The sequence below is a fragment of the Nycticebus coucang genome, chromosome 5 (genome assembly GCF_027406575.1).
Source record: "Nycticebus coucang isolate mNycCou1 chromosome 5, mNycCou1.pri, whole genome shotgun sequence".
NCBI lineage: Eukaryota > Metazoa > Chordata > Mammalia > Primates > Lorisidae > Nycticebus > Nycticebus coucang.
Genome location: NC_069784.1, coordinates 42631083 through 42653707, shown reverse-complemented (window position 1 = coordinate 42653707; position 22625 = coordinate 42631083). Strand labels below are relative to the sequence as shown.

The window sequence follows — 22625 nt, the reverse complement described above, 5'->3', positions numbered from 1 at the left end:
AGTTGACTCTTCCTTCTGTGTTGGGCTCTGCTCCTGTCCTTGTCCTTCTGTCACCTTGTGACTTTTCAGAAGGGAGATCAGGATGAGGCAGAGGAGCTATAGATGATCTTGGAGTTGGGGGTCTCTCCAGGATCTGGGGAGACTCTTTTATGTCTTATGTTGGATGCCAAACTAGGTCCTCTCAGAGGCCTGGAGATAGGGGCAGCCACATGACTGGAGAATTCTGAGAATTAGCTCTCAACTCCATGTGTGAGAAGTGGAAGGAAAAAGAAGTGGAGGTAAGTTATCCATTTTAGAAAGGCCTCTGACAGGGACTCTAGAAAGGCCCCTGCTGTACTCTTTCCAACAGCAGCCCTTCCCCAACCTCCTGACAAAAGTCCTAGTAGAAAATCCCTGGGCTTTAGAGTGCAGGATCAGGGGCTCAGCTGTAGTGCTGTTGCCTGCTGGCCCAGGAACTTAACTTCTCTGAGGCTTGATTTTCTCATCTTCAAAATAAAAAGAGAATGAGATAATGTGTAAATATCGCCTCTAAACATCAGTGTTGTGCAACCAACAGCTGAGTCTACTGTAGTGGTCATGGGCTCCACACCATCCTTCAGCCTTGCACGGTAATACGTTGAGATTCTGCCGAGACAGTGACATTGCTGGGGTTCTCCGTATCTCCCATGGGTAACACCTCCTTTCCCCTGTTGGTTTCCATGCAAATATTCTTCCCTGGCCTACGATGCTCTGCCTGCCTTGTCAGCGAGGCTATGTCTGACTCATGGCCCAGGACAAACATGCTCTCTGTAACTTTCTCTGACTCTGTGGGAAAATCAATTTCTTGCTCATCATGTTCCCGTGCAATGGTGTGGAGGCCTCTGTTGTCTGATCAAGTCTAGTTATAGCTGTTTCTTATATTTCTGTCCTTTTTCATTAGACTGTGAACTCTTCCAAGTCAAGGATCATGTTTTCTTACTCAGGGCCTATGATGTAGATATGCTCATGCATCTTTATTTTCATGGCTCCTCCACTAGGGGAGGGCTTGATCCATTCCTGTAATAGAGGAGAAGAAAGGGATGATTGGAGGGAGTGGCAGGAAGGTGTGTAGTACTGTTTCTGTTTCTCTCTGGCTTTTCAAATGCCTGGAGGTAAGGTGAAAAGGAGGACCCTGTCATTTTTTTTTCTCTCTTTTTTTTTTTTTTTTGCAGTTTTTGTCGGGGGCCAGGTTTGAACCCGCTACCTCTGATATATGGGATGGGCACCCTACTCCTTTGAGCCACACGTGCTGCCCCACTTTCTTTCTTTCTTTTTTTTTTTTTAAAGAGTTATGGTCTTGTTCTGTTGCCTAGACTAGAGTACAATGGCATGATCATAGTTCCAGTTCCTGAACTCAAGTGATCTTGGCTCAGCTTCCTGAGTACATGCATCACTACCCTTAGCTTAAAAAATATATATCTATATATACAGACAGAGACAGAGAGAGAGAGACGGGGGTCTCACTATGTTGCCCAGGCTAATCTTCAACTCCTACCTTAAATGATCCCCTTGCTTCAGCCTCCCAAAGTGCTGAGATTACAGGTGTGAGCTACTGCCTCTGGTCTCTAGTCATTCTTAAGACTTAATAACTTGTTCAGCAACATGAGCAAGTTAGAAGGAAGAAATTCTGCATAAATTAAAGAATGGACTAGAGCTTCAAGACTTGGGTTGAAGAGTTGGGTTTGAGTTTATTTACTGACAATGGTATCTTGGCATATTGACTCTTTGGGCTTTAGTTTCCTACTGTGGGCAAACTATACTTGTGTCATGTTTTTATGGCAAAGGCAGTGCAGGATTACCTATTAACCAAATCCTGTCTCCTTTCCTTCTGAGCACCCAGCTCCCTAGGAAGTAGATGAGCTGTGGGTAAGTTCTGCGAGTGAATGTGGGTGGAGCTGATGCTCCTTATTCACAGGCCTGGTGCATATAGAAACCACCCTGGCATCCTCCATACTCTCTGCACAGACAGGGAAAGAATTGTAAGAAAAGGATTTGGAGGCTCTAGGGAGTGGCAAGGCACAGATAAAAGGAGTCTGGTTTCCCAATGTCTGTGAATGACAGAGTTTCTCCTCCTTTCTCCCTACCCATCTTGAACTGTGATAAGAATAAGAAATACTTTCATTATGTTAAGCCAGTGAAATTTGGGGGCCATTCTTTACACCCTACTTGACAGGGTTTATATGGATAACATTCTTCAAAGCCTCAAAGTGCTATACTAATGCTACTGGTTATTATTTTGACTTTAATTTTAGAAAACCTTTTGAGTGCACAGCCGGGGATTTTTTCTAGGTTTTATATAGTCCTTGCATCTTCTCAGAGATAGAGAGGGGACCAGGGAAGGACATGGGAAAATTTGCAGTGATCTGACTGCACAGAGGTATGCATGACTGGGCACCGGGGATAAGATTCCCTCCAGGGAGAGGAGCCTTGACCAACTACTATTCCATCATGTGTGGAGGGGCGGGCCTAGAGGAATAGACCTTGGGTGGTAGAATCCCACACAGGGTGTCAGCAGATAGGCCAGCTCTCTGAGCAGTGGCTACTTGGGGGCTAAGCTACTCCAGGGCTAAAAAGGGAGGTGAAATTGGATCCATTGTCAAGTGGCCCTGGGAAGCCTTGCTGATCACATGAGCCATCCAGAATCTGCTACCTTCACACACACCAGGGTTTAATGATCACGCTTGACTTTTAACCATGGCCTTCTGATGCAGCCCAGCAGAGGCATAAGAGGAGACCAGAACACCCTGCCGATATTTACTTGTCCTGTGATGTGGGCAGGGACTGGGGTGCGATATGGGTGGATCCAGATGCCCATCTTCTAGGCTGCTTCTATAAGGAAGCCATAATCAGGGGACCACACTTTGGACTCAGAAGGAAGGAAGGGAAAAGGGCTGGGCTTGCTTTGTGGATCACCAGTCATAGACCAGACACTCTATTTACATTAATTCTTTTAACCCTACGACAACTCAGAGGTAGGTATTAATATTCCCACTCTCATAGATAAAGATACCGAGGCCCAGAGAGGTAGAGTAACTTGCCCAGGGTCACACAGCTAGTACATATTACAGCCAGAATTCAAAGCTCAGTCTATCTGACTTAAGAGACTGTGTCCTGACACTGAACTTTGTAGCTTTTCCAACAAGGTGGATGTAGAGTCCCTTTCCCAGGTCATCGCTGAGCAAAGTGACCCCTAGCTTAGGCCTGGGGTTCCCCATGGTGCTGGCTCCTTTCACTGGCAGGTGTGTCTACTGTGATGCGTTGGTTTCTCCTGAGTTTGAGAGAAGCTCCTTCCTGTGAGTGCGTAATGCCTCATGTCAACAGGCAGAGGCCGCCAGGAAAAAGAGACAGGGAGTGGGACAGGTGGGTGCTGGGGAGAAGGAAATGGGAAGGAGTGAAGGGAAGAGCAGAAAAGGAGAGAGAAAAAGCTGAGACAGTGATATGTGGAGAGGAAGGAAAAGGCAAGGAGAAGGGGGAAGACACTGCCTCCCTGGAGGGTCTCACATTGACTTGGGTGTTTTCACTGTGGGAAAGGAGGTGGCACTGCCTCCAGGGTCCTAGGGTGTCTTTCAGCACCTGAGAATCCGCGAGGCTTTGATGCCTCTCTGGTACCTAGCTGGTTCTCAGAAACTGAGGAATTGAGCAATTGATCATTTATGAGCGAGCCCTGCTCTGAGTCTTCTTGGGTCTGACAAGCTACATCTTCACCATGAGCTTGCCTTTTTTTTTTTTTTTTTGAGACAGAGTCTCACTTTGTCACCTTGGGTAGAGTGCTGTAGCCGCATAGCTTACAGCAACCTCAAACTCTTGGGCTCAAGCGATCCTCTTGATTCAGCCTCCCAAGTAGCTGGGACTATAGGCTTCTGCCACCATGCCAGCTAGTTTTTTTATTTTTAGTAGAGATGGGGTCTGGCTCTTGCTCAGGCTGGTCTCAAACTTCTGAGCTCGAGCAATCTACCTGCCTTGGCCTCCCAGAGTGCTAGGCTTACAGGCAGGAGCCACCATATCTGGCCTACAAGCTTGCTTTTCTATGGAATGTGTGCAGGATGTGTCTGGAAGAAGTCATCCCTTCTAGTTTGGTCTTGCCTGGCCTAGGAGGCCAGGATGGAAGCCACCACATGGTTTTCCAGCAGGCCAGCTGGGGCCGTCTAGCCAGCTCCCCTGAAAGATGCTGGGCATAATAATGCCATATTTATCTTTGTCCAGCTGTCATTCCATTAATGTCGGGTCTAACACATACAGCTTGCAAGCACGGCCAGCACCACTTCTTTGATCCTGATTGGGGGCGGGGGGAAATGCATAAAAAGCAAATTGCTTCTTCAGTCACAGATCTCTGGCTCAGGGAGGCTCTGGGCTGGGCCAGAGAACAGCTGGAGTCCTCCTGGGAGGTTCCCTGCACTTCAGCTGCCCTGCCAGCTTTCCAGACCCTTTCATGGGGTTGAGTTCCAGGGAAGGTAATGAGGATCCTGGCCAGTGGCTTGTGGAAAAGATGCACTTTGTGTATTTTTCTCAGACTTGGAGTGAAGTAGGAGGAATGAGCAACAGCTGGGCCTCTAGAAATACACCCTGGTGACCTGAAGATGCGCCCACATGTTGGCTTTAGATGGGGGGTTGGGGGTGGTGGGATCAGGCAGAGTCTCATTAAACTTCCTTACATGAGAATTCCCTGTTGTTGAAAATTGAGATTCTGCATGGTGTTTTAAAGTTAATTTGTTAGAACCACTTGTTTATTTTTCTTTTAAAATAACCCCAATTTAAGGGAAGAAATGCCTTTAGTCATGCTAAGTTTAAGAGGCTCTGCCGAGACTTTTCTACTGACTGAATTATAACAAGACCAGTGAGGTCATAGTCAGATTAATTATAGCAAAGCTGGTGAGAAAATTCAACCTCCTTTGATAAACACAGCTTAGCTCCTTTAAGTGAACAATTTTCCAAAGCAAACATATGAACACATATTGTCACCCATAGTGAACTTCAGGGGTTTACTGGTTATAAGCCAGCAGTCCTTAGAACTCTTAAACCCTTCTCTATTATGGGAAAGTTCTTCACCTGTTTGCTTTGCTTTGTGTTTAGAAATAGTCTTAGATGGAAATTCAACTTTATGATGACAAGATATGGATTTAACCTAAGTTTTGAATCTGATATGTAAACATTTTCTAACCTTTTTCATCTGTCTAAACAAAGTCCCATGCTAACCCGAGGTTTTGCACCCTCATAGCACTTAAGTCAATATCTTCTTTACTTCCTGTTTTTTCTTAATGTTTTTTTTCATTAGCTGCCATTTGATCAAGATTGAATAAAAGAATCTGGGGATTATTATACACTGTGTGTATATGTATATATGTGGAATATATATGTGGGGAAATATATATGGAAATATGTATATTTCCATATCTAGTTGTAATATTTATTGGGAGAGCTTCTCTGCAATCTAATAGTGGGTAGATTTAAAGAGCTGGAAGCTTGCCTTGGAAGCAGGAAAAGTCATGAGATAGCTTTCTTCAAATTCGGTGCTGTCTTGTATACCACTTAAGACCTAAATTTGGAGGCAATCCAGGGAAACATCAACATATAGCACCCTAGAATTAGAAGGCATAGTATAGTGTTTATTGTCTAATCCTTCTCCAGTGTGTGATTTTGTGTAAACCGTATCCATAGTGCGACTTCCTATGATCAGAGCACTTATCCCAGTGCCTGGCCTATAGTCAGTGCATAATGAAGGTTGAGATTAGATGGATCAATGACCAACCCCAATGGGTGGAGGCAGAGCTCACTATCTCCCAAGTTGCCTTTAGTATCTGGGTCCCAGAGAATGTATCGATTCTCTCTTTTTACAGGGATTCTCTAACTGTAATGAGCTATGACTGGCTAGCCAGGGCCCGGTCTGTATTCCCTGGGCTCAGGCACTGAGTGATGTTGGGGACAATTAGAAGCAGGTTGCTCTCCAAATAGCCTGTCTATTCATTCTGGAGATGGAATAGTAATTGAATGACAGGCTAGACATACTCTGGCTGTACTGTTTTGGTCACTCCTTAGATCAATAGGCTCAACGTGTTGTCCCTACCATCACCTCATGTGTTCTCCTGATATCTTTGGGGAAGACAGAATGGTTCTATTTCACTAGATCAGGAGTTGGCAAACTTTTTCTGTAAAGGGCCATATGGCAAATATTTTAAGAGTTGTGAGCCATACAATTTTTGTCACACTCGCTCAATTCTGCCTTTGTAGTGTGAAAGCAGACCTACATCATTGGTAAACAAATGAGTGTGGTTGTGTTCCAATAAAACTTTATTCATAAAAACAGGTGGTGGGCCAGATGTGGCCCATTGACCATGCTTTGCACTGGCCAGGAAGCAGGGAGTGCATCTTTTTTTGTCTTGAGAGGGAATATATAGTAGTGAGTAAGAGCACATCTGGGATCAGACAGCCTGGGTCCAAACCCTGTTCTACCACTTCCTAGCTCGGTGGCTATGAGCATGTTGCTTAATTTCTCTTTGCCAAAGGATCCTCATCTGTAAATTGAGGACAATAACAGTGTTTACCTCATACAGTTACTGTGAGAATTAAGTGAGATAATACGAAGTACTTAGAACTTGGAACATTTACGCCCATACTTAAAAGGCCTATAGTGAATGTTAGCTAGTATTATTTAACCTCCAATGCTCAGCACAGTGCCTGGCACAATGAGTACACTCAATAAAAATTTATGTCATGAGCCTGAGGCCCAGGAAGGCAAAACATTTTGTGTGATGTCACTAAGTGAGGGTCTGTAGCACCTCATGAAGTCACATGGCACCTTCCAGACTCTGTCCTGCCTTCGTGAAGTCTTCATTAGCACAACAGGCTCTGGTTATGAAGACTTCACATTGTTTCTGGTCTCATCATTCTCTGTAAGATGATTTTTTGTAGGTTCCTCTCCTTCACTCTCCTAACCCTGAAAACCACCTTCCAGAAGGGATGAGGTTTGGAAACTCCTTTCAATTTCTAGGTTACTCTGTGTGTGTGTATACTCCTACCTCCTTCCGTGGCCTCCGCACCAGCCTTTCCCAAGAGCTAACATAACTGCAGTGACAGGGGAGTGGGGCGAAGTTAGGGTGAGGGGCAAAGGAGAGGAGAATGAGGCGGTGGAGGCACAGGAAGGGGCGCCTGGCCCTAAGCTGAGGATGTGCTGGCTTCACTTCCTGGACTGGCTGGATGGGGGATTCAGCCTCTGAAGACTTCCCTTTCTGAAAAGACATTAAGGATGAATTTCACACCCCATTTAGCTTTCTGGGGCTCACTGGCTTTGCACCTAAGCAGCTGTTGACGATCCTGTCTCCCTGCCTTTCTCAGTTACTGGCTGTTCTACACCACTTCCTTCCTTCCCCTCTCCTCAGCCAGCATGGCCAGAGGGTTGGGGCTGAAGGCAGGGGAGCTGGGCCCTGGTCCTCCAGTAGCTGGAGGGTATTTCCTGGGCCTGGGGAGACTGAGGAAGGAGCTGCTGACACACTGCACGAAGGGAGGGGCAGGGGAGAGCCAAGAGCCAAGGATTGCCGGGCAGTGGAGTCTATTTCTAGAGAGACAGGAGTGGCTGCACGCTCAGGAGCCGTGGGAAGGACATGGTGAGCTTATGGAGGCTGCCTGTGTGTAGACGGCACAGAGGGGAAACTCGCCTAGAGAGGATCCTCTGTGTGAGGCTCAGGCCGAGGTACACACATCAGCTGCCCTGCAGGGGTCCCTGACCCCCACCATGGCAAAGGAGCTACCCCATAAGACGTGGTGACACACTCACTCCAGGACCAGCAAGAGAGAAAGACCCTTTCCTCACAGCTCCCAGTCAAGCCTCTCCAGGGCTCTGAGTAGTGATAACAAGGTCTCTGCTCTCTTTTCTATGTGGAATCTAATCCTCCCTCCCTCTCAAAGGTCACCTGAGGTGGGCCAGAGACTGGTGGAAATGCCAAGCTTTGCTTGGAGGTGGCTGTTTTGCTACAGAGCAGCTTGTCTTGGTTAGGCTAAAGTTCTTCCATCCTCCTGGCAGCCAGCTGTTTTTGTCAGCGGGTACATTTAGTGGCCAAGTGTCTTCTAGACGAACTGCAAGAAGGCCTGTGCAGCAAGCCCCCGAGATGGGCAGCTAGAGGCCCTGTGAGGTGGAGCTGGGAAGGCCACCAAAGGGGAGGTGCTGCTACAGAGGAGGAGGCCTGCACGGGTGCAACAATGGGGGACAGGGCATTTGCTTTGGTTCAGAGTGTGGTGAGGTCATTATGGCCAGGATGGATGACCTCTGTAAGCACTGACCACTGGCATTTATTTCCTTTTAAAATCTCAGAAGAACAAGGCTTTGGTAAGAGAATGATTGCAGTGGTTCTCAACCTTCCTAATGCCGTGACCCTTTAATCCAGTTCCTCATGTTGTGGTCACCCCCAACCATAAAATTATTTTCATTGCTACTTCATAACCGTAATTTTGCTACTGTTATGAATTGTAATGTAAATATCTGATATGCAGGATGGTCTTAGGCAACCCCTTGAAAGGGTCGTTCGATCCCAAAGGGGTAGCGACCCACAGGTTGAGAACCACTGGTCTAGGGGGCTTTGGAGACAGGGAGACTATGAATTTAGGTTTTCCTTTGAAAAGAAAATGAATTGCACTTTGATATTTGGTGCCCCGCCAGACTGACTATTAGCAGCTCAGCTCTTTCTTTTCTCCCTCTCCAGCAGGCCCTGTTAATTTGGTGGGCTCCTGGAGGTCTGTGAACACCCCAAGATGGCATGTAGGAGTATGTGCTTCTGTGTGGATGCAAATTTTTATGGGTAGAGCCCTGTAGTTTTGATCAGTTTCTCAGAGAGGTCAGTGGCCTCAAAGGTATTAAGAAACAGTCATCATTCAGCTATGGAAGCAGAAAATTATTCTGGGGAGTTGGTTATTTAAGCTTTGTCTTTGGGGGTGAATGAGAATGGAAGACAGGAGCTGGGGGACTTGTTAGAGCCATTTGGCTTGTCTCTCTGAACCTCAGGAGACCTTTCATTGTGGGGTCCTTCAGAGTGCTTTTACCATTCATCTTTCCCTAAATATTTATTATTTTTATGCTTTGTCTCTTTGCTGCTAAAATAAAATAAAACAAAACAGAACAGAACAAAACATTAAAAATCAACTTCGAAAGAACAAGATCAGAAATGAAAAAACTGATAATGAGCAAAAGACCCAGACAAACATCTCAACAAAGAATATATGCAGGTGGCAAGTGCACAAGGGTACTCAACATGATATGTCATTAGGGAACTGCAAATCGAAACAACGAGATACACTGCTATACATATCTTCTAGAATGGCCAAAATCTGGGACACTGACACCCCCCAAAGCTGGCGAGGATGTGAAGCAACAAGAACTCTCATTCATTCGTAGTGGGAATGTAAAGTGGTACAGCCACTTTGAAAGACACTTTGACAGTTTCTACAAAACTAAACATACTCTCAACATACTTACTATCCAGCCATTGCAGTCCTTGGTATTTACCCAAACGAGTTGAAAACTTATGTCCACTTAAAAACATGCACATAAATGTTTATGGTAACTTCATTCATAATTGTCAAAACTTAGAAGCAACCAAAATGTTCTCCAATGGATAAACAGTAGCACATTCAATCAGTGGAATATTATTCAGGGCTATAAAGAAAGCCATTAAACCACAAAAAGACATGTTTTAAATGCATATCAGCAGGTGCAAAAAGCCAGTCTGAAAAGGCCATATACTGTATAATTCCAACTATGTGATATTCTGTAAAAGGCAAAACTATGAAGATGATAAAAGAATCATTGGTTGCCAGGGGCTAAGGAAGAGGGGGGGATGAAGAGGTAGAGCACAGAGGATTTTTAGGGCAGAGGAACTATTTTATATGATACTCTAAAGATGGATACATGTTATTATACATTTGCCAAGACCCACAGAATGTGCAGCACCAAGAGTGAACCCTTCTGTAAACTCTGGACTCTGACTGATGATGATGTGTCAATGTAGGTTTATTGACTGGAACAAATGTACCACAGTGGTGCAAGTGATTGATAGTGAGGGAGGCCATGATGTACACGGGGAAGGGAATATGTGGGAACTGTTTGTACTTTCTGCTTAATTTTGCTGTAAACCTAAAACTGCTCTTAAAAAGAACTATTAAAAAAACCAACCCAAAACATCAAAACCAAAAAACATCAGCTTTTCAAGGCTGTGTGTTTTCTTTAGAAATAGGGTGGGAGGGGTGGGAAGTTGAGGTGCCATGCTGTTCCCAAGTGGGTCAGGGCTGAGGAGGCTCTGGTGGCCACTGGAAGCCCGCCAGTGAGCTGATTCTTTGTAGAAAGGGGAAGGAAGGACAGAAAAGTGAAATTGGCTCGGGACAGAGCTGTGTACCCAAAGATTACAAAGAATAGCAAGGAGCCCCAAAAATGACATCAAGGATTTTTCCACTAGCTGAGTGGTGTTTTTTGCCAAGCGCTCTGCTATGCACCCTGTGGGCAGTACTCATTTAATGCTCACAGCAACTCTATGGGGCAGGCAGGGCTGATATTAAAAATATTCAAATGCTGGTATGACATAGGCACTGGCCACATAGAATGAAGGCAGCTGGAGCACGGTCCTGGAGACTGACATTTTTCATCAGGTGCTGACATTTTTAGTTGCTGCATTATGAGAATGTCTGGGCAGTCCTGGGGAGAGGTCCAGGTAGTGGTGGGGGGCTCACTGGAGAGGCTTGACCAGGGGTTGTCAAACATCAGTCTGTGTCAGAATCACCTCAAAGACTTATTAGGCCAGGCGTGGTGGCTCACGCCTATAATCCCAGCACTCTGGGAGGTGAAGGTGGGTGGATAGACTGAGCTCAGGAGTTCCAGACCAGCCTGAGCAAGAGGGAGACACTGTCTCTACTAAAAATAGAAAAACTATTGGGGAGTTGTGGAGACTCAGGAAACTGAGGCAAGGGGTTGCCTCGGCTCAAGAGTTTGAGGTTGCTTATGATGCCATGGCACTCTACCTAGGGTGACAGAGTGAGACTCTGTCTCAAAACAAGACAATAAAAAAGGCTTGTTAAAAGCCTTGGACCATGGTTTCCTTGGTCCCATTACCCCACAGTGTGCATTTCTAGCAGGCAATGCTGATGATCTAGTCTAGAAGTCATGCCCTGAGACTGCTCTGTACTAAATATATCAATATTTTTTTCCTTGTTAAAGAAAACTCAGTATCTTTTTTTTTTTTGCCTCCTGAGATAGGGTTTCACTCTGTCACCAAGTGGAATACAGTGGCTTCACTCTGGCTCACTGCAACCTCAAACTCCTGGTCTCAAGCGATCCTCCGGCCTCAGTCTCCCAAGGTACTGGGATTATAGGCGTGAGCCACTGTGCCTGGCCGGGAAAACTCAATATTTCAATAACTGGCACAGCCTATTTGACTATCAGGTCTGGGAGGAAGAACATCTTTCATTTCCATTTTACAGACGTACAAGTAAAGGAAGCTTAGGGAGATGAAGCGACTTGCTGTGGTTACACACCCAGCGGATGAGACAGGGGGCTTGAATCCAGCCTTTTCCCTTAGGTTCCAGTCTGCCTGGCCAGCAGAGATCTGGGCACACAGCCGAGCACTTCTAGGGGCCACAGTTCTTGGGAGGCTGGAGAAGAAGCTAGACTCAGGCAGCAGTTCTCAACCTGTGGGTTGCGACCAACGAAAATACATCCTACATATCAGATATTTACATTACAATTCATAACAGTAGCAAAATTACAGTTATGAAGTAGCAACGAAATTAGTTTTATGGTTGGGGGTCACTACAACATGAGGAACTATATTACAGGATCAAGGCATTAGGAACAGAGGCACCGCAGGCCACGGCCACTCTTTTGGAGCGCGCCCTCTCTCTGCTGGCCGGGGGATGCTCCTGAGTTCCCGAGCAGCTTGGCACTAGTTTCCTTGGCCCCCTCCCTCCCAAGCAGCAGCTGTGAAATTGACGAATTACGCTAAACTGTGATGCCTCCTTGGGAGCCTGTTCCAGGACATGCTGTGATGGCTTCCCGAGAAGGCGACAGGCACGTGGTCTGCAAACGAGCCCACTTGCTTCCTTGCTCAGCACAGCAGCTGCTCAGAGGCAGCGTGGGCTCTGAGTGCCCGCCTGGGGAGCCTATTAAGAGCCACAACACTGTGAAAAGCACAGCAGAAACGCTCCATTAAATCTAGCCGGGGGCCTGCTTAACTATAGGACCCGCCCCAGGACTCCTAGCCCTGCTCCACCCCCGCCTTGGTCTCCATCCTGGCTCTCCTTTCCTCTGGCCCTGCAGTCCCTTCCCAGAGGGCTCTGGGGTTCAGCATGTGACCTCCTAGCTGGAACTGGTAAAACTGGCTGGAAAGCTGTGGCAAGGGCCCAGGCAGGAGTAAACAAATACAAAGGGAATGTTTTCTACACTGCCAGGGATGGGAATGGGTGTGCTACTGGGCGTGGGACACTATGTTGGTGATGCTGACAGTACCCATGGTCTGGGCTTAGGGACTTCTGCTTTGGGTCGGCCTTCTCTGGTCCCCTTGCAGCCATAACCCCCTCCAAAGCAAGGGATCCTTGGGGCCAGTAGGATCCACCCACCCAAGGACCCCTTTTCTACATCCTACTTCTGGTACCTGGGGCCCTGAAGTTCCCTCCCAATGGGCCCACACCTGCTGCTAGTGTCTGAGTAAGCTTCTTCCCAGCAGTCTTTGAGGGGTAGACTGTGTGGTTGTGGGTGTGGACGGAGCTTGCACATGTGGGCTGGGTGTCCACGTGTGTGAGCTTCCTTGAGGGTGAGGCAGAGCCCAGGTGAGAAGAGGTGGGGGCAGTCTGGGGGCTGGAAGTCGCCTTTCCCCACAGCTCCACGTGCTTGTGCAGAGCTCCAAGGGGCCTGGGAATTCTAAATTTAAACTTCCTAGGCTTATGAAGGTATATTTGTCAAGGTAGGAGGATAGAGTATATTTTTGTTAACAGTTTGTTATCTTGATTTATACTTTTAACTTTTGTGTTCTTGGCCCTGTATGTGTGTGTTGGGGGGGGATAGGCCCAAGTGCAGTTAAGTGGTGGGGAGACTAGCCTGAAGGCCTCCCTGAAGCTGACCAGGCCAAAGGCCAGGCTTTCAGACTGGTGAGCCGAGTGCCCAGTGAGGAGGCAAATTCTGGATAATTTTCTAAGCCCTGTAGAAAAGACTCATTTCTCTGCTGGACCCTTCTGCTCTGGGATAATAATGATGAAGACGAGGTTGCTGATGAGCTGGGAGGAGCCCTGTGAAGAGCTTTCTGGATAACTCATGACCACGTGAAGAAAGGGCTCTGATCCAGGTGCACTCTCTTCGACCTTTGAACACGCTCTTGACCTTACCAGCTAGTGAGGGGAGAGACGGATATGCCACCCTTATCCTCATTTGCTGGTGCTTTCAAGATCCCTGTCCCTTCTTCCTAGTTGCTCTCCCCTGTGTGGCCCCCCCTCCCACCGCATCACAGACACACATGCAGTCGGGCAGCAAGTCTCAGGGGAGGAAGCCCCTCCTGGAGTGCCCCCCACCAGGCTGAAACCTCTGTTGGACTGGTAGGTGTTAAAAGCACCACTGGAGGGGAGGGTCAACTTTCTGATTTCCAAGAGACCTTGCTGATGTCAGGGAGTGGGAGGCGAGGGAGGCAGAAGTCACTTCTTATACTTATCAGAGACCACAGTTGATCTGAAGGACTTTCCTGGATCACTGTCTCCATCTTCATCTCCATATTATCTATCTATCTGTCTATCTATCTATCTATTTCCTATCTTTTTACCTACCTATCCATCCATCCATCATCTATCATAGCTATTTATCAATGATCTATCATCAATCATATCAATCTATCATATCTATCTTTCATATCTATCAATCTATCAGTCATTATTTATCTTATCTATTTACCTATATTTGTTTTTTCCAAATATAAGTATTTAACATATTTACTGAGGGCCTACTATTTTCTTGGCTGATAGCCATACTATTAGCTCATTTAATCCTTATGAGAACCCTAGGAAGTATTGTCCCCACTTTTAAGTGGGGAAATTGAGACTTCCAGAGGTAAAACAACCAGCCTGAAATCATACAGGTGAGAAATGGCAGAGTCAGGGCTCAAATTCCTGTCATCTAACATGGGGTTTTGTGCTGTTTCCGCTGAGGGAAGGTAATCCCTAGGCATATTTTTTTTTTTTTTTTTAAATCAGGAAGAGAAATGTATTCCCAGGTCTAGGTCTAGGGGTGGGGTACTGGTTCCTGGTTGAGCTCTGGTGAGTGATGGGTGTCAGGCTCTGGCTTTTACTGGGCGGCCTGCACTCATCTGCTCCCCAGAGTACCACTGAGCTGTCTGGCGGGCCCAGCAGTCAGGGTGCACCAGCCTGCTTTGACGAAGTGACAGAAGCTATCGAAACAGCTGTTTGATATTCCCTGCTGCTTTTTGATCACATTAATGTACACAGCTATGATTTAAAATTAATAAAAAAATAAAGAAGAAAAAAAAAACCGAAACAACCAGCAAAGAGGTTGAATGAAGTGCAGAAAATACTCTTGTTTCATGGAGATAAGGATATTTTTACTTAGAAAACCATTTCTTTTCCCTTTTTTCTCTATTCTTTTTTACCCTCCCTCCTCGTCTCCTTCTCTGTACGCCTTCATCTCTTCCTTTCTTTTTGCCTTTCTTCTTTCTGCATCTGGAGAGGTCAGTCATATCTGTGGCCCACTGCAGGCCTTTCACTCTGTCCTCCCTGAGTGGGATCCACAGACCTACCAGTCACAGGATGGAGCCTCCCTCTGACCTCTTCATGGAGGAGAAAAGGTGCTGGCGACAGGCATGCAGAATCGATAAGAGAGCCCATTTACAGATATTTCTCCAACCTCACCTATCAGATAGGTCATTCCTTCTCCCTTGGAGATAGCCAGAGGAAGTAGAGAGAGAATGGAAAGAGTTTATTGTTCTCTCCCAGGGGATGGGAGGGAATGTCCCTTTCCCCATGGAAACATAAAAGTGTGGAATAATAAAGGGCGTCTAACTAACCCCTAACATTTAATTTTTGGACGAGGAGTAGAAAGGGGCTGTCATTGTTCTCAAGGGGCTGGGTCTTTGGTGCCCTTCCCTAAGATTTTCTTAGGTCAGGAAAGAGTAGAAGTTGAAGCTTCCCAGCCCATCTTTTTTCTCTTCTCCTTGCTGACTCCATCTTTTACTCATCCATCCTATGTGAATTATGCCCACTTATCCAAGCTCTGCTCATCCCAGTTCCCAGTCATATTTCTTCGGCCACTCCTCAGGCCTGGGGGTACACACATTGGTGGCACTGTCTACCCTTGGGAATATGGACCCTGGAAGAGGCCTGTAAGGTCAGGGAATTCCAGTGTCCCAGGTATCCAGAGAGTCCTCTAAAAGGGAGGTCACAGGCTTCTGCGGCCAGGTATCCTAACCTGTGGGCTCCTCACCTGTACAGAGGGGAATGCAAGAGGAGAAAGGGGTGGACAGGAGTCTCTAAACTATGGAGCCAAGGGCAGAGACCCTGTTTACTCAGGCCAGGGTGGCACTTTACATACCCTTATAGCTCCTATAGATTTGATTTACTTTGCACCCATCACTACATTTTGCTTATTTCCTATTCCTGGAGATGTTCTTATCAGGAGATGCCAGGGGCAGAAATGCAAACACAAATGGAATGAAAGACCAGGGACCTTCTCTTTAATTTTATCACCTTTCCAATTCCAGCCAAAAATGTGTCGTGATTCCAAAACACACTCAACAACGATGTGTTAGGTCTATTCTCGTTTCTGCATTGATTCACAATGAATAAAAATTAAGTTGGTACTAAATTTTGTGGACTCATTTAAAAAAATTTCTTCTCTTTGAGCTTTAACTAGATAGTGCCTGTGGACACTGAAATTTTCATTAGCATCTTACTCCTGCAAAGACAGGAGCCCTGATAATTGCCCGGCGACTTGGAGTTGTAGCCTCCCCTCACCCTCAACACACCTCCAAGTACTTGTCTGTGTGGATTCCACACATCCCTGGCACTCTGCTCAAGACTCGCTTTTAATACAATGTCTGCCCTGGTCACTGTGGCTCTACCTTTTGCTTTTCTAAACTTACAGATATGTGCCTGATAGGACATCCTCAACCTTGCCCCTTCCCGTGTTAGTAATTAACTTCCTTGTGGATGCCTTGTTTTCCTACTAGCTTCTCCAGGGAAGTAACTTGAGTAAATGATATCTCAAGGGGGCCCCTTCTATTAACCAGGTGACTTTCCTTCTACAGGGTGGCCATAAAGTTCATGTGCAATTTTAAAATTGCACACTATTTTAAGTTGGACATGAACTTTGTGGTCACCCTGTATTTTACTGGGTTCCCAAATACGAAAAAAGGAGAGAAGTGACAGAGTAAAAGCACAAGTAGCCGTTTCTCACATAGCTCACATGGTGTGGAGTAGAGGAAGGCAGAGATGATTTCTAAGGAGAAGCTTCACAAGCTTTTGCAGTGCTCAGCCTCAATGGAGAAATGAGTACCAAATGCACACACCCAACTCTATTGCCTCAGAGACTCCAGTGATTCTGATGCAGACCAAGATTTGAGAACAATTTTCCAGGGGTATGACTCGCAAAACCAACTCTACGGACAAAAAAAAAACCACATGAATTTTTTAAAAACAATTTTTTTTAACAAAAGAAATTTCTTAAGGAATATCAACTAAATACAAATAGAATAGGTTCTATTTGCACACACAGATAAAAAATGTTTCTAGAAAAAAATACTTGTAAATGTCAAATGCAAAATTGGCTACTTAATTTAAGCTGGTAGGTTTAATTCATTTATAATTAATCCTAGGTTTATTTTTAGCTCTGGCCTGTTTGCATTTGACCTTCCTACCTGTCTTCCCTCTCTCTCTTTCTCCTGTTTCTGTAATTTTGCTAAGTAACTGTTGCATTTTACAGCAGCCCCGAGGAAGACTCTGACTTTCCAGGTCAGGTGTCCTCACTCTGGCACTCAGTCCTACCTTCTGCTTGCTGCCTGAGCACTTGACTCGAAAGGTAGAAATAGTCTCTCCCTCCACTGCTTTAATCAGGGTTTAAGAATAAACCTGTTGTCTCATAGTCTTTACATTTATCTAAAAAGCCAAAGTATAAAGTAAACAAATAAATGTACGTTTTATTTCATCTCTCAACCAACTCAAAATATCCTCTCGATTTCAGACACAAGGTTAGAAAACCATCATCCTTTGAAGTTGAAAAAAGAGATGGAGGTTAGAATTCACATAACTCGCTGTGAGTTTGTAAGTGTATTTTCAGTGAATTTAGACGGCTTTGAAAATCTCTTTAAAAAATAAAGATGTCTCCCACGTTTTCCCAAATTAAAATATGATGTGAAGAAAAGTCGTATAATTAATTGTAACATATTTAAGGTGATGTTGTCAAACAGAATGTTGGGTTCTGTCTTGAGTCCAGATAAAAAGAAACACCAATAAAACTTTTTTTCAGCACACGCACCTGCTATTCCTATCTATTTAGTAGGTATATTTTTAGAACAGAGGAGGGATATGCTCAAATGGAACATATGTTCCAGAACAAGACAAAGCTAATAGGAATACTTTCAAATTTTAAATTCTATACTTGGCTTCCTAACCTGGCCTGGTGGGTCTCATCATTTCTATTTTGCTTCAGATTTCTTGTTCTTTTCTCATTTTTTGGCCCTTTGTGATTATTCTGATTAACTGTTGCTTTAACTTCCACTGTGAGACTGGTTATTGAAACGAATTCCAGTTTCTGCTAAGATCTTCAACTCCCTCCTCCCTGGTTGGAATTCACCACGAGGGAGCTGGTGGCTTAGCCCCTGCAAAGAGGGAGATCCTTGCAGTCTCTTGGGAAAAAGGCAGGGTAGGCAGCTTTTACCTTCAGTTCCAGAAAAGCAAACCCTTCAACAGCTGATGGCATTCTTGCATCCTCAGAGCAGGGTGTGCAAGGAAAAGAGCCACATTTGGTGGCTCAGCCTGGGCAGCCACCTATTGCGCCTGCCCTCAATCACCAGACAGCAAACAGTTTACAGAGACCCGAAGTAGTGTGTCTACTTAGAACAGTCGTTCTCAACCTTCCTAATGCCACAATGTATTTTCGTTGTTAAAAAGGGGTTGCGATCCACAGGTTGAGAACCGCTGATTAGAGGAAGAGAGCAAAGGCTACACTGCCAGCCAGACAATAAAATAGTAGCAAGCATTTGAATGAGAAAGAACAGTTACTTATTATGATTAATGATTAATTATTTAAGAATAACAAGCAGGGGGCGGCGCCTGTGGCTCAAGGAGTAGGGCGCCGGTCCCATATGCTGGAGGTGGCGGGTTCAAACCCAGCCCTGGCCAAAAAAAAAAAAAAGAATAACAAGTAGGTATTGCTTTGTGAATTTCATATATATTATTTTAATTCTCAGGATAGTCCTATGAGGCATGCACTAGTGTCATCACCATTATATGGGAAGAAACTGAAGCGGAGATTGAGTGAGCAATCCGTCCAAGGCCACACAGCTAGTAAGTAGTAGAACTAGGATTCCAACTGTGTCTGATTCCGGGGGCAGAGTTTTGACCAGTGTGTTATGCTATTTTCTGTGTATTGCAAAAAAGAAAAAAAGCAGGGCTGTGTCAAGGCCTAGGATTAATTACCCTAGACCATGGGCTTAGATAACTACCATAATCATCCTTGGCCTCAAAAGCTGCCAGGGCTGATGCTGCTGACACAATTGCTGTCCTGGTTAGGATGGGCCCTGGAACCAAGTAGGCCTGAGGCCACAGGTAGAGGACAGCAGTGCCTGGGACAGATCTGGGAAGGACATAAGCTGACAGCCTCTTCATTTCCTTATTTCATCTTAACTTTGTACAAAACAGCTGCTGTTTGCAGATGTGTAGTTTAACTGACTGATGGAAACCAGAGTTCAAAATCACCCAAGGACAGTACCAATATAGAAGGGGCTTAAAGATAACAATTGGTTGAAGAAGAGGAGGCAGGCTGGGGGACTTGCATTGAAGCTGTTTTGTCGAGTTAAGTCATGGTTTTATTTTAAATGTGTTTGTTTGGGGTAGCTTGTAGGGGTGATGGGAGATTTGGGGGAACTGAATGTCTTCCCCAAGATATTTCCTGGTACTGCCACTAATATGAGCTGAATGTTGCTGTTATTAATATGTTCATAAATTCCTTTATGTCCACATGTGTGCAGTGAAGTGGCACATGGCATCCTCAGCATTATAGAATAGTCAGCACTCTCAGAGCTCCAATGGCCCTGACAGCACGGGCAGGATCAGTGTGTCTGAACATGGCTAAGAGCCGAACAGGAGGCACCCAGGACTCTGCACTCTGGGTTGTGAGTGTGCTTAGTGATCAAGAGTGGATAAAATTCCATTAGAGGTAAATGTTGTCAGACAGCAGGCTGGAAAGATATATTTTAAGCTGAGATATTACTTAATAAATTCAGGCCAACACTCTGTGACATTTCCCACAAGACTTTAATGCTGTTTACAAATTCCAGAGAACACCCTGAGTCATTTCTGGCATGGGCTTATGATTTATTTCAAAGGAAAATGGGACAGAGCGTGTGGGTTTGTGTTTAATGTGAAAAGGGATTTGGAGATGAAAAGTCAACTGGCATGAAAGATTGCAGGGCAAATGTAAAGCAGCAGAGCATGTGGGTGGCCTTGGAGCATGTAATAGGGTGTTGAGAAGGGAAGGGCCCTCTCGCCACTCCAGTGCTAATCAAACAGTTGTATTTGCACAGGCCAAGAATGCATTTAAGAAGATGGCTCAGGAGGCAATGCTAGATCTGGGATTTCTGAAGCACTTCACTCGCAAAGGCTTTCTCATGACGAACAGGCAGAGCTTCAGCTCTAAGGAGGGAGGCTGATTATATTTCATTCTTCACAAAAATCAACATTTTAGAGGGCGTGGTCTTCATTTGCAGCAAGATGGAGTTTGGTTAGATCAAAGGAAGACATTCCTAAAGAAAATAAGATCTGGGACTAAAAACATGAAGGACAATCTGGGGGCAAATTTTTCATGTTTAATGCTCTGTATTTCTTGGAAATACAGGGATGGATTGGGTGACCTTGTGATTTAATCTCCTTATGGTACAGAAACTATACTACAGAGATCGGACAAGGGGATCTACCCCTTGTCAGCAGTTGAAGTGGGTTCAAGTATTGGGAGCTGAGGAAGGCAGCAGTGTGGGGCCAGTGGTGGGGGAGGAAAAAGTGAAGAAGTATCTTGCTTCTCACTTTCTGTCTCTTCCCCTCCCTCGGAAAGTCCTAGTCTCATTCATCTTGTTTGCCATGGAGTATGTGGCTAGAATGGGAAACGAGGACAGTGACATCCCCAATCTTTCTTGGAAAAAAAAATGACATTCCATTTGGTTTTGGAAAATACACAATATTCTACTTATAAAATATTCAATCACTGTCATTAATCCTCTTGCCTGGGCCAGCCTTGCTTCACTTAGGCCTGAGCTGCAGACTTTGGCTCCAGAACCTATCAGACTTCTTTTTATGAACAATATAATTAGAGACACAGGGTCCTTTGTTCTTAGATTTGAGCTCTCCAGGGCAGGAGACTGGGGCAGTGTCTCCAAAGCAGTCTCCAGGCTTAAAGTCAAAAGGCTTCAATCAACCTGGGGCCTCTTGTGACTGGGGTTCAGGATTTATAGAGAAGTTCTAAACCTTGACAAATTACAGTAATTCCTTTTAATGTAACAAAGGGCACTACCCCACCCTCCAAAGCTTATCCACCTTGAAAAGTGGCTCATCCTTCCCATTCCTGCTCTGTCCTACTGTTCGTTTTCTTCCTCAAACTTTCTTAACTTCCTCTTCTCTGTTTCTTCTCCTCTCTTCTTATTGTTTTAAACTTTATTTTCCCCCGAGGTTTTTAAAAGCATAATTGACAAATAAAAGTCGTATATATTTACAATGTCCAGGGTGTTGCTTTGATCTATGCATGATTAAATCAAGCTAATTAACACAAATGCCACCTCACATACTTATCATTGTTTTGCACTGAGAACATTTAAGATCTAATCTTTTAGTAATTTTCAAGTGTATAATACATTATTATTAACTTTAGTCACTGTGCTGTAAAATAGATCCCCAGAATTTATTCTTCCGGCCTAACTGAAACCATTTAACTAACATGGCTGCATTCCTCCTCACCCCCAACCCCTACAGCCCCGGGCAGCCACCATTCTGCTTTCTCCTGTGAGTTTGACTTTTTAGAGACAAAGATGTAGATAAAAGGGAAATCTTGTGCACTGTTGATGGGAATGTAAATTAGTATAGCTATTGTGGAAAACAGTATGGCAGTTCCTCAAAAAAAAAAAACAAAAAAACTACCATATGATCCAGCAATCCCACTTCTGGGGGTATATCTGCGTCAAAGATCTGCACTCCCATGCTCATTGTAGCAGTATTTACAATGTTCAAAATGTGGAATCAACCAAAGCGTCCATTGCAGACGACTGGAGAAGGAAAATGTGGTATACACACACACACAGTGGAATACAATTTAGCCTTCAGAAAGAAGGAAGTCTTGTCATTTGCAAAAAACATGGATGAATCTGGAGGATACAATGCTTAGTGAAATAAGTTTGATACAGAAAGACAAATACAGCATAATTTCACTTATTTATATTTGTTTTATTTATTTATTTTTGAGACAGAGCCTCACTCTGTCACCCTGGGTTGAGTGCTCAGGCGTCATAGCTCACAGCAACTTCAAATTCTTGGGCTCAAGTGATCCTCTTGCCTCAGCCTCCTGAGTAGCTGGGACTACAGGCATGTACCATCATGCCCAGCTAGTTTTTCTATTTTTAGTAGAGATTGGATCTTGCTCAGGCTGGTCTCTAACTCATGAGCTTAGGTGATCCACTGGCCCTGGCCTCCCAGAGTGTCAGGACTATAGGGTGAGCCTTCATGCCCAGCCTATTTACTTTTAGATAATCATAGAATCCCAAAATGTCAGAACTGAAAGAGCCTTAGGAGCTATTAGGGCCAGCCCTTTTACTTGACAGTGGATAAAATACTAGCCCAGAAGAGGGAAGAGACACCCAGATCCCTTAGTTGATGCTTTTCTTCCACCTTCAAAGCAGTAGCTTCTTGTCCCTCCCAAGGAATGGGTTATTTGTCAGGAACCTATGCATGTAGGCTAAAAGAACTCCAGGACAAGCAGACTGACTTCCTGGGGCATCTCTTGACCTGCTGTGCTCTTAGACAATGAACTAGGCCTGGAGACAGGGTAAGCTGGCACACGGCCATTCACTCCTAGCTCCCAGGACATAGTTTTCGGTGTTGCTCTGCTCTCTGCTGAAAAGGTCTTCTTGTTGCAAGCCTTATTATCTTCCTGCCTAGGTGCCCAGCCCCCTGGGCATCAGACTTCTGTGGCTCCTGAGCACTCTTGGCCTCCTGTCCTGGCCGTCCTAGGATGCATCTTCTGGGACTTACTTCCAGATCTGTGTTCCCCACTGGGGACTCCGTGCCCTTGCCCCTCCCACTCTCTGAGACACCCCCTCTCTCCCTACTCACTGTCTCTCAGAGATACCACTAAACTTTGCCAGTGCTCCAGATCATCTTGGAGT

At 45.2% G+C, this 22625-nt stretch overlaps 1 pseudogene; it reads left to right on the top strand.

Annotated features, from left to right (window-relative positions):
* Positions 1–245: 245 nt before the first annotated feature.
* The window catches only part of LOC128585460 (multivesicular body subunit 12A-like), a 44162-nt pseudogene continuing 21782 nt past the window's right edge, over positions 246–22625 (top strand).